This window comes from Panthera onca, chromosome D1, assembly GCF_046562875.1.
Source record: "Panthera onca isolate mPanOnc1 chromosome D1, mPanOnc1 haplotype 2, whole genome shotgun sequence".
Classification (NCBI taxonomy): Eukaryota; Metazoa; Chordata; class Mammalia; order Carnivora; family Felidae; genus Panthera; species Panthera onca.
In genome coordinates, this window is record NC_138348.1 from 65,836,746 (window position 1) to 65,850,186 (window position 13,441).

Sequence of the window (13,441 nt, forward strand, 5' to 3'; positions counted from 1 at the left end):
CCAAGGTGCCTGGCTCCTCATTCCTATGGGCTGTGGCATGTGTCACTCCCTCTGCCCAGAATTCCCTCCCTCCTGCCCTTTCTGTGCCCCCAAGTCAATCCTGTAAAGCCCAATGCAAGCATCTCTTTCTCTCTGAATTTTTTGCTGCTCTCCTCCAAATAAATTGAAACACTTTCATCATCCCTCTGTCCTAAAACTAAGTGTCTGCTTCATCCTTGAGGGAAGGGATTATATCTTTTGGCTCTATTTCCTAGCCCGTGCATGGGACAGTTATATTTAGTAAATGTCTACTCTGTAGAATTAAAAAGTTAATTAGTAGGCCTAATGCTTGAGTGTAGGCCTTAATTTCTCCAACTGTGCTGAAAAGAATACTACATGCTGTGTCTACTTCAGAGGACAGTTGTAAAGATTTTTTTTTTTTTTAACTGTACAGAAGAGTCTTGGTATCCACAAAGCTCTATCCTGGTGAAAACCATTATAATCTATTGGGTACCTACTATAGCACTGGGCTAATCATGGTAGGAAACAGAGATGAGACAGGCTCTGCCCTGGAGACTAATGTGAGAAAAGTCAAACAACAACCACAAAGTCAAATATATTTCAAACCAGCAGTGAAGCTCATTTCATAAGGTGCAGGAAGAGCAGGCCTGGTGGACTCCGGAAGAAGAGGAAAAGGACACCCATTGAGCCCATGAGGGGAAGGGTGCTTGGGAGAGCTGAAGGAAGCCTCAGGATCACGCCTACCAGCAGAGCTGAAGCTCAAATGGCTACGGGGCTGCAGGGTCAAAAGAGAGGCCACTCCACTGACTTGTCAAGTAGCTAGGGGGAGGAGATTCCCTATGTGCAGAGATGATTTCTATGTGGGTCTTAACTCATCCTTGGAAAGATGACCGACAACCAGGCCAACATGCATATGGCAGCTCATGGGGTTTTCTCTCAGTTCACCGGGCCTGTGAAGGAAAAATGCTTCTCTGTCAAGGGTCCCTCGTTGTGGAATTCGCTAATATGCCAGGCACTATTCTTGGCATTTTAGATGTATTTTCATTTGTCTTTACAAGTCTCTGAGGCTGGCATTTATTAATGTTACCTATTTTACAGGTGAGTAAACTGAGGGTAGTCTGAAGTCATAAAGCTAATAGCCAGAGTTCAAGTTCAGAAGGCATAGGTTGCCATCAAAAGAACTCTAGCTTTGGAGACAGAGAGAACTAGGTTCAAATCCTGGCTCTACTATCTTCTAAGTCTATGCCTCTGGATAAGTGAAAAATTTTTGGAGCCTCAACTTCCCCATTAACAAAATGGGGCTAATAACACCTATATCACAGGGTTGTAATGCTTGAAGGAATTCATGGAAATCCCTGAGGATAGTATTTGGCTCTTTAGTCATCCAAACTCTTCAATAAAACAACTGTTTTCCATGGTCTGGCTTCTGCCTTCATTGCCAACTGACTTCTCACCACTCTGCTCACACTCCGAGCTCTAGGCTCACTGGATTTCTTCAGTTCCTTAGACACGTGGAGCTGCTTTCCTCTTCAGACTTTCACGTATACTGTTCCTCTGCCAAGAACATAGAACACAACCTCCCCTCACCACTCCCAGCCCAGCTAACTTTTATTTCTCCTTTCAATTTCACTGAAAAGTCACTGTCTAGTATGCTTCTCTGACCTGTTAGGAGGCTGACCCCCTGCTGGACACTCGCATGATACCCTTCCCTGTCCTAGAGTCATACTCACCAAGCTTCATTGTATTGATGTATTTATATCTGTCTTAGGCTCCAAGTGCATCCCTCAGCACCTCCACCCTATACACACACGTGCACACACATGACTATAAGCAACATGAAAGAAATGATGTGTCTATCTGGTTGAGTCCCAATCCTAACTCCTCCCCATCAAGGTCACTGTCATCCTTGCTGCCATCACCATCATCATCATCATCATCGTCTCATTCTATACTACTAACTCATTTACTCCTCACAGCACTCCTAACAGGTGGACACTATTAGCATCCTAACTTGACAGATGGGGATACTGAGGCACAAGAGAAGTTAAATAAGAAGTTGTTAAGGTCCCACCTAACTGGTGGAGCTGAAATTCAAACCCAGGTAGGCTGGGTCCAGTCCCCCATGGACATCTTTAACACATTACCTACAGTGCCTTTCCCAATGCCTGGCTTGTGGCAAGAGCTTAAGAAAGATATGATGAATTGAATGATAAGGGGCAAGCACTCAATAAAATGTGATTTCCTTTTTCTCTTCCCTCTGGCTTCACATCCAAAACTCTTGCCACCACACTGTAGTAGTTTAATTAAGAATCAAGGACAGACTCCAGATAAAAATTCAGGGATGCAGTATGTTCATTAAAATTCAATAAAGCTTTAATAGTGAGAAGAAAAAAAAACTCAGAGATAGGGACAAAGACAGCAGGAAGACGTGGGGCTCTCTGGGTCCCACACGGACCACAACTCACTGCTTTCGTAAGCCAGTGAACAGGGAGCACAGGACCAGACAGCATCCTTCTGTGCTTGGATTGTTTGCCACACATTTACTCCTCCATCTTTGGCAGAGGCCAAAGACATAAGGCAGAGAATTCAGAGAATGTCCAAATTTAAAGGCCCAAGAAACAGGGCTCCTAAGAGGTTTGCAGTGTCCAAATTCTGCACCTTCAGGGAAAGAAGGGGAAGAATTACTTGGTCAGAGTCAATGCTGACAGTCAAATCTCATGTGGCCAGCACCTGGAGAGAGCCACAGAAGATAAAGTAAGGCCCTTCTCCTTTCTATAAGAGGTCAATTTAATGCTCTGTTGAATGTTGTTGTTGTTGTTGTTGTTTTTAAATAAAGCTCTGGGGAAAAAGTGTTTGGTCTTTTTAAAGACACAGGGCTGTCTGTGGCTAAGGCTGGACTGTATACTATGGGTTACCTGCTGTGGTCACCGTGCTGTCTCTAATAGAAAACACATTGCTGACTGAAAAGATCAGAGGATTCTCTGAAAACTATGTCTGAGGAAGCCCTTCTGACTGGTAAGTAAGGCAACAGCTCAGGCATTGCCAATCACCCTGGGATAAGAAAGCATTCCAGGAGAGGGAAACCCATTCAAAATCAGTTAGTGACACACAGCCCTAAATTGACAACAAAAGTCACACCTACTCTGGGGAGCAAACATGTCAAAAGGTATGCTACTGACTATTCTAGGGATTTTTTTTTTTTTTTTTTAGATTTTTTTTATCTAAAGAGAGAGAGCAGGAGACGGGGGGAAGGGCAGAGAGAGGGGGAGAGAGAGAATCCCAAGCAGGCTCTGCACTGTCAATGCGGAGCCCAGTGCGGGGCTCGAACTCACAAACCATGAGATCATGACCTGAGCTGAAGTCAGACGCTTAACCGACTGAGCCACCTAGGCGTCCTTATTCTTGGGATTTTATATTGTATCATTGTTAATGATAATAGTCGTTGACACTTATTTGCACTTATGATGTGCCAGGTACTCTTCCATGTGTACGTACTCATTTAATCCCCACAACAATCCTATGAGGTGTTTTTATTATCATCCCCAGCTTACAGAGGAGGGAACAGAGGCATAGAGAGGTTATCCTGAAGTCACACAACTAGTGGGTCTTAGGACCAGGATTCATACCCTGATCCATCTGACTCCAAACCCTGGCTCCTCCTGAAGTAGGATGCTGCTGTCCCCTGCCCTGTGGTAGACAGCACTGCTGGACCTGTCCTAATGGCTGGAGGCTCAGCTGAATGGAACCCCTCAATGCCTGTGAGCTGCAATATTCTAGAATCTCCCTCCTCTCAAAGCAGCACAGCCACATTGATAGGGCCACACACTGATTCCGGATCACACAAGCACAACTCTTCACAGTGTCCTCTGACCCCAGGTCTCTTTGAGGAGCTGGACCCTGACTTTCCCCCAAATACCACTCCCACAATTCATTCATCCATGTAACTAAGTATTGGGCATGGGGCAATAAACAGGAACACTACTCAGATGAACCCGCAAAACCCCAAACATCATAATCACCACAGTAGCTCTACATAAATGGATATGTGAATAAGATTCACAGGAAAAATAGATGAGGAAAAGAAAAAATGCATTTTAAAAAGACACAGTTAAATGAGGTGTACTATGAAAAGAAAAAAAAAACATTCTAAAGCAATGTGATCTTGGCAACATAAACCATTTATCAAAGTGACCTTAAAAAAAAAAAACAACACACTGTATTCTCCATTGCATATCAGTACATTTTTCCCCTCGCCCTTCTGGGCTCAGTATAACAGATAAAGTCAAGGCTTCTGGTAAACAGTGGCTTGATTCCCTCTCCCAGCCCTGCTCCAGAAAATGATAGTTTGGGGGACTTGTCCTTGTTCAAAAACCACATGTCTCATTCAAGTCCTTTTCGCTTTCAGGGTCTCAACCTTGAACTGTAAACCGAGGGGGTTGGGTGAGGAGCCACCACAGCTCTTCTCAGGACAGTGTGTGCTGCCATTCTCTCATACCAAAGAGGCAGCATGGCTAATGACATCAAGAGACGTGGGTCTGCTAAAGAGCTGTGTAAAGTCTCCTCATCCATAAAATGGGGATAACAGAATCTATTATCACTGAGTTGCTTGAGAGGCAAATAAGATAATGCATGGAAAGTGACATTTAAAAAAATATAATAATCAAATGTCATATGACTAGAGCTATTATATATCAAGCATTACATATACTGATTGCAGAAAATACAGCCAAACAAAAAGGAAAAGAAAATCACTTATAATCTCTTTCCCTAACCACATCCCTTCCTGGGGATAATTATAGTTAACATTTTGGTATACATCCTTCTAGTTTTTCTGTTTATATACACTGACCTATACATGTATAGATTTTTAAATGTATAGATTTTAAAAACAAAAGCAATTATAACATTAGGCAGAATTTTTTGTTTTCTATAGAGTGGTATTTTCCCCAAACCCAAAATCAGAACACATGGTCTACAAACAAAACTGATTACCAAAGACTCTCAGCATTCATTCAACATTTATTCCCATGACCCTAAATACTCAAGTAAGGGGTGGCAGGAGGATAGCTTCACAGTGACAAAACTTTGAGAAATACTAAATACTATGACTCAATCTTGAAGATTTAAAAGATTCTAGGGGTGCCTGGGTGGCTCAGTCGGTTAAGTGTCCAACTCTTGGTTTCAGCTCAGGTCATGATCTCATGGTTCATGACTTCAAGCCCCACATTGGGCTCTGCACTGACAGCATGGGATCTGCTTGGGATTCTCTCTCTCCCTCTCTTTGCCCCTCACCCATCCCTCCCTCTCTCTCTTTTTCTCCCACAAATAAACTTAAAACAAATTATTTAAAAGGTTCTAAAAATTCCCATAATGACCCAGGATTTACCATATGTGATTGTAGCTGAGAGTTCTTTTCTCATCCAACACCTTTTAACAAAAAAATTCCACACTACTAGGGCTCCATGAAGCATCAGTGAAGTAAATGTTATTTTATAGCACCTGAAATCAGGGCTGCCACCCAGGTAGGGCTGCTACATGAAAAAATAAATAAATAAAGGGAAAGGGAAAGGGAAAGGGAAAGGAGGGGAGGGGAGGGGAGGGGAGGGGAGGGGAGGGGAGGGAAGGGAAGGGAAGGGAAGGGAAGGGAAGGGAAGGGAAGGGAAGGGAAGGGAAGGGCAGGCCCAGATAAATTTCAATTTCAGATAGCAACAAATAAATTTTAACACAAGTTTGTTCCAAATATTGCATGGGACATACTTCTACTAAAAAGTTATTAGCTGTTTATCTGAAATTCAAATTTACTGGGCAATACTACCCAGAGAAAACTTGAGTAGTCAGATCTAGTAAAAACAGAGGCCCCAAACATAATATCATGTGTACCCAGAAGCTGTGGAGGGCGATTGGCAAGGCACGAGAAACAAGATAAGCCTAATGAATCCAAAACAACAAACGGAGGAATAAAAAAGGGCAACAAGTAACATTTGAAGGTATTACTGAGCTTGGGTATTTTATAATCTGAGTCGGACTCCAGGGACCAGGTTCAGACTGGCACACAGAGCTCTGCAGGTGAGTCTCCCCCTTCTGGACAATCCCAGGGCACAGTGGACCTTCTTCTAAGTACATTTCCATATGTACGCCTGCCTGGTGCAGGGGGCTGTGCTCTACACATCTACTGCCCCTAGTATGCTTAAGGACAAGGACCATGCTTCAATAAGACACTCACGTCAGCATATCCCAGTGCCATGTTCAAGTAGACACTGGGTTGCAAGCATTTGATCTTTCACTCTGACAAGGTTCTGTCTCAGGAAGCTCATTAGTGCTTAATTACTAGAAGGCAATTACTAAACATTACTATAATCAACTGCTGCAAGCCTACTTGCTTTACATAAGCTGCTAATTTCATGTTATTGCAAGTTATCATTCTCCTTGGCCAGAGATGTCAAACACCCACCTGTGCCATGGCTGCTCCTCACGCACCCGGCCATAATCTCCAGTGTTCTGACGTGGCCCTTTACAGTTTACAACATGCTTTCACAGACATGATCTAATCTGCACCTGCCAACAATCTCATGAGCTGGTTCTTATCATTCGTTATACAAGTGAGGAAACTGATGGTTTAGGTAATGAAGTGTCACCCTAAGTCACACACTAGTGACTTGCAAGGTGGCCTCTATATCCTAGACACCTAGGATATAAGGATTTTACATTCTATCATTGTTAATAATAATAATAGCTGAAACTTAATTCAATGCTTATTATGTGCCAAATACTCTTCTACATGTACATACTCATTTAATCCTCACAACAACCCTAGGAGGTAGGTACTATTATCATTACCCCCAGCTTACAGAAGAGGAAATTCTAAGCCTCCACCAAAATTACACAGCTAATGAGTAAAACTGCCAGGATTCAAAACCCACGTCTTTCTGGGAAAAAATTAAGTTGGAACTCTATCTCATTCCTTATACTAAAATAAATTCCAGATGGATTAAAGATTTAGATTTTGAAAAATGAAAACATAAGAGTACTAAAAGAAAGCATGATCTATATAAAATCTTAGAGTGGGGAAGGCTTTCTAAGAATTACTCAAAATCAAGGCCATAAAATAAATAGATTGACCAATTTGACTAAATTAAAAAAAAAAAATTCTGCATGGCATGGGGTGCCTGGGTGTCTCAGTTGGTTAAGCATTGACTCTTGATTTCAGCTCAGGTCATGATCCCTGGGTTGTGGGACTGAGCCCTGCTTCCAGCCCCGTGCTGAATATGGGGCTTGCTCTGTGATTGTCTCTCTCTTTCCCTTTGCTCCTCTCCCCCAACTTGTGCACACACACTCTCTCTCTATAAAAAAAAAAAAAAAAAAAAAAAAAAAAAAAAATGCTGCATGGCAGAATAAAAGATGAACTGATTAAGATATCTGAAATACATATAACTAAGGGCTAATTTCCTTAAATGCTTAAAGAAATCCTATGAATCAATAAGAAAAATTGAATAAATCAATAGAAAAAATGGACAGGGGCGCCTGGGTGGCTCAGTCGGTTGAGCGTCCGACTTCGGCTCAGGTCACGATCTCGCGGTCCGTGAGTTCGAGCCCCGCGTCAGGCTCTGGGCTGATGGCTCAGAGCCTGGAGCCTGCTTCCGATTCTGTGTCTCCCTCTCTCTCTGCCCCTCCCCCGTTCATGCTCTGTCTCTCTCTGTCTCAAAAATAAATAAATGTTAAAAAAAAAAAATTAAAAAAAAAATGGACAAAGGACATGAGCAGATAGTTTACAAGCAGGGGAATAAAAATGACACATTTTTTTTGAAACGATCAGCTTTACTCCTAAGAGTAAATTCAAACTCTAATTAATTTATAATTCTAAATTATAATTCTAGACAATTAAGATTATAATTTACAATGAAAACTACAATAAATTCATAATCAGAAGCCGTTTTTCATTTCAGACTGGCAAAGTTCACTCTATATAGGAAAGAGTGCGGAGAAATTGGGCATGGGTATACCACTGGTAGGAAGTAAATCAATGCAACCTCTACGGAGGGCAATATTGATTTAAAACTAAAAAGGCTATTACAAACCCTCAGACCCAGCAGTTCTACCTCTCCGAATCTATCCTACTTATGTAATACATGTGTACAAGGATACATGTAGTAGGGTATTCATTACAACATTTGTACTAACAAATATGAAAAACAACCTGAAAGTCCATCAGCAGGAAAATGGTTGTAAGATTATGAAAACCATACATCAATATACCATGAAGCCTGCTGTGGACATCTGCAAGATGCACTAAGTGAAAGAGGCAAGGTAGAAAATGGTGTGTATAGTATGAAAAGGGCACATTCAATTATTTAATCTGTATAAACATAAAAAAATCTCCGGAAAGATACAAAAGAAAACTACTAATAGTGTTTGCCTCTGGAGAGGCTCTAGTATCCAGCTCTAGGAAAGAGGATAACCTCCAGCTCTTAACAAATTGTGTTCGACCTTCCATTTGGTCTGCAGTAGTGCTGGAAGGGCAAGATGATTTTCCTAAAACAGCGAGAGAAGTCCTTTTAAAAAAAAAAAATCTGTTTGGGGTGCTCTGTTTCTATCTTTCTGTCTTTGTCCGCCGCATCCCTTCATGTGACAGGGAAGGAATGCCCCCCCCCCAGCCCCACCCAGCCTCAGGGGTTGTCCTTTCCAGGCCCTTGTGTGTGCCATGGTTTTCTCTCCAGGTCCCAGCACTCAGTTCCTACATGGTGGATTCATTCTTTCATATCAACTGCCTTCAAAACCAAGCATCCATCCCATCACAGCCAAACAGATAGAACAACAGTCTGTTTATTTCACTAGTAAAAACAAAACTCTCACACATCTGTATCGTGTATTACAGCTCAGAAATTACTCACTGCACTCTGATACAGAATCCTCCTGAGGAGGGGGGAGGAGCCTATCTTGTTCTCCCCATTTTACAGAAATGGGACTTGGAATCTAAAGAGTGACTTGCCTCAGGCCATACAGCATGTGATCAAGAGAGCCAGAAAAGCATGCACGGGTCCCCTGACTCTAAATCAGAGCTATCTCCAGGACAAACAAGGCCTGCAAATATAAATCCCTCCTGGGCAAGACCACAGGTGTTAAGCACCAGGGGAGGCTGACATGGACCCACGGATGAGAAAGAGCTCAAAAGCAGCCTTTGGGAATATTTTTTAATACATGTGAAAAATAAAAATAAAAATAAGGCAGGCCTGAGACTGCCACAATATCATTTTCAAAAAGAAAGACAATGAAATATTTTATTTTATTCTTTGTATATATTACCTTTCATATTTTCCTATTTCCTAGAAATACACAATAGATCTGGGAAGCCAGGCATGTAAGGGAAATGAAAGTGAATCCATGAAACAGCATTTCATCAGCACTAACCAAAGCAAACGTCTGAATTCTCTTGCTGAAGTAAGTGCACTCTTTCACTTTCCATAGTAAGAAAGCATCGCTGTACTGAGCACAGATTTGATTTTCCTCAGAGGTGAGAGGAGGAGGGAGGACCACTGCGACAGAGCCACTTGGGCCCCCAGTCAGTTAGCTCCCCAGGCAGCTCTAGGTTGTTTGGTACCAAAGCACTGGGGCGCAGGTGCTTGGCAAAGAGTCTTGGACGCGCCAGTAAATACTGGCACCTTGTTTCCTGGGGAAATGAACGATACCTTTCCCACTCATTAATCCCTTTCCAAGGTGGGGAGTTTCTATATGCAAAACATGTTTGTGGAACTGATCTAAAAAAAGGCCTTTCCAGACCCAACTTGCAGCTTCCGCCATCTGCACAAGCAGGCCGGGCTCCCTCCGTCGTCCTTCTCCAACAGTAAACAGTATCACCCTCAAAGAGCTCTGGGGGTTTGTCCCAATGCCCTCCCCTCTGTGTTCTCTAAGTTGGGGGCTGTGTCTAATCTTTCCTCTGCAGAAGCTTTCCTGCGCCTGTTTGGCTGGACCGGAAGGGCCTCCTTATCGGCATCTTCAGTCTCCTCCCCCAGGCTGAGCACACAATACCCACACCGCCAGGCAGCCAGGGCGCAGGGCTGCAGCCCACAAGTGGGCCTAAGCACTTCCCCCAGCCTTAGGGACCCAAGGCCTTTCAAGGACAGAGGTGTCTCCTTCTCTGCCAGAAGACTGTCATTCCAGGCTGGACCCTTCCTGCAGCTGTTTAAACAGATTCTCTCCTCACTGGAAGCATAAGAAAAAGTGAAGGGGAAGCAAGTGTCCCCATGCTCTGGAACTCAGACGGGTGAGAATAAAATACAGGAATTCTCCCAGGTTGGTCTCTCAAGTTTGTCCTAGTTCCTGTGTCACTCAAGAGAATGACTATTTGTCTAGAGCCTATGTACATGACACACACCAGCCATTTTATCCTTGAAACAACCCTGTTCCAAGGGCACGGGGGGTAGATTTCTTAGTTACCAATACTAACAATAATCTTTTACATCTATAGAGCACCTCAACTTTGCTAAGTGCATTCCTGTAAATTATCTTATTATTTGCATCCTGGAAAATTCCTATGCAAAAAGATAGAGTAGAAACTCTCGTTCAACATGGCTCCCCAAGACATACAGACACACACAGCATGCCATAAGCCATCTGTCACCAGTGCCTACAGATGTTCTGTCAGAAGTGTAGCTCGAATTCCCCCTTGGCACCACCTTTGTCCCTACCACAGCAACCTGGCTCAGAACCAGCCCAAGGCTTAGCTGTTACCCAATCAGCCTGCCATGGACTTCTAAACAGGTGAAGTATATAAACTGGCACGACTTTCCTCAACAGCAAGTTTTCAATATTCTTCAAAAGCCTTAACAATCATATTCTTTGATCCAACAATTCTGCTTCTGGGAATTTCTTAAGGAACGATTCCAAGATGTGTACAAAGATTTATTCACAAGAAAGTTCATTCCAATATTACTTAGAATTGACCTCAGAATGGAGAGAGAAGTAAAGCCTCTATCCAAAAATAGAAAAGAGGTTACAGTTTTGTATTTTTTGAGCCACATGATGTAACATTATGAAATATATACTTTGAAGTACATTTTAAAATGCTTCCCTCTGAGTAATGGGATTATGGATAGTTTGTTTTCTTCTTTATATGTATCTTTTTTAAAGTTTTCTTCAATAAACATGACAGAAATAATACACCTTATTAAAATACCATAGAGGCTCAATACTAGCGAAGGGAACATGGGACAGACACACATGTACACAGCTAGCGACCATCCACATTCAATTGGCTCTTCTTCGAAAACAGGCTCTAACTAGGTACAAACCAAAAGCCGTAACAGAGTTCAAACCTTTCATGCTGTGAGCTCACTGCTGGGAATTCACTTTAAGGAAAGAACTGAACAAACTCAAAATGCTAAATGTGAAAAAATGTTGATTACATCTTATCTAAAAGAACTGGAAACAATCCAAATGTCCAACAAGGGATAGTTCAGTATGGAACATCAACACCATGGAATGTGGGGCAGCCATTAGAAATGCCAATTATGAAAACTATGTGGAAATATGAAATAATGTTGACAATAGGCTATAAAATAAGAAGAATACACAAAACTGCGTTTGTCAGGACTGCAGCTATGAAGAATAAGCATGTATGTGAACAAGGACATTTTAAAAGTAAGAGCATGTCATGTTAGGATTATGGGATTACAGGGAGCTTTTTATTTTTTAAGTTTTGTCCATTTTTTTTTTTTTAGGTTTTTGCATGCACCATAGACACATATTTTGAAAAGTTGGAAAACACAGAAAAGAGGAAAATCAATTAGCAAAAACAGCACAATCCCTGTCAGCATTTTGACACATTCCTCTTCCCTGTCTCTTTTTCCTATGCACTGGGTGATTTGGTTTGTTTTTTACCACTATAATCATGCCAATGTTTTCTTTAAAGCAGTTATAAAATCAGTTCAATTTTTTAAAAATAATCAGTGAACTTCACAAAAGTCCTGCCAGAGAACATAGTAGTGGGTTTTTCAAGTGTTTTCAAGAGAACTTACCTAACACAATGTCTGTTTGTCAGCAAAAAACAGACGTATCGCACCATTGTCACAATAGATGGATTGATCAAAGTTCCATAAACACCTGCAGAAGACTCTTAAGCTTATTTCAGTAGTCACAGGTCAGGAGCAGAGAGAATACTGTGTTACCGAGGCTGACATAGTGGGAAATTTAGAAGGAATTTTACCAAACTTGGAAGACAAAAAATACAACGATGTACCAAGTTTTCAGATCAGAAAAAAGCTTGAAGGGAACAAATCCAATTGGTCATTAGGTCTGAAATATTTTACCTCCTTTTTATCTCTCACATCATCTCCAGTCCAGCTGTCCTGACTTCAGTGGGGCCAACCTCTAATACCTTGGCAGCAGCCGCCCTGTTCTTCCTCCATGCCACGTGGACTCCTCCGGGGAGAGACACGGAGACAGGGACAATCACTAAGCAGCGCATGGGCTCTGCTGCCCATGATGTGAGAGTGGGCCCTGGCAAGAGTGAGAGGGGAGGCTGAGCTGGCAGTCGCTACGGAGGGGCTCAGTTTCTGCAGGAGTGTGATGCTTTTGTGCTTTTTGAACAACAGGGCCTCTCCACACAAACCAACTATTCATCTCTTACATGCATTCTACCAGAGACCGCCCTCTGTCCCAAGGCTAGGGGAAAAGCTGCGGCCTTGGGCGAAGTGTGACATGAGACGCCACTGCTTACATGGCAAACCTCGCTCAAATACTCCTCACTTCAAGGAGAAAGGTAGCTGTATTTTTTGCCTTAGAGGCTTTTAGCAACTAACCCATGTACAAGATGCAGTGTAATTCCACTGCAACAACATGACCATGTCAATCCCACACTTAAATCTCCTCGGGGGCTCCCGGCTGCCCACACAAAGCTGTCTGTGAGAGGAAGTAAAGTGCCCTGTTGAAGAGGGCAAACTTTGGAGCCAAACCGCCTGACCGAGTCCTGCCTCTGCCCTTTATGTATTGAGCGGCCTTGGGCAGGATCCCTATCCTCTTGGTACCTGTGTTTCTTTATTTGTAAACAGGGGTAATAACAGTACCTACCTCATAGGATTATGGTGCATATTAAAATAATTAATAAAGAACAAAGAATAAAGTCTGGCAGATAGGAAGCACTCAGTAAATGTTAAGTGCTGTTCCTGTTATTGCTATTGTTGGAGAAAGTTCAACTTCTCTAGCAGGGCATACAGAGCCATCCATGACCTAGGCCCTGCCCCTCTTTCTAGCTATTTCCTGTGACCTTTGAGTTACCACTGCCACTGTGATCACACAGCCATGCCAGGCTCCCAGAGGGCAGACCCCAAGGCAGGTTCATCCCTCCACACCTTTGCTCACCTTTCCTCTACAGCCATTCTCTCCTTGTTGGCTGATGAGCAACTATAGATTTCTGAAACCTTCCTTCCTCCTCCATGTGGATTAGCCA

General features: G+C 42.6%; 1 protein-coding gene across 2 annotated transcripts in view; it reads right to left on the minus strand.

Annotated features, from left to right (window-relative positions):
• Positions 1-13,441, minus strand: part of RAB30 (RAB30, member RAS oncogene family) — an 81,816-nt gene that overhangs the window by 23,728 nt on the left and 44,647 nt on the right. The gene's annotated exons all lie outside the window — the stretch shown is intronic.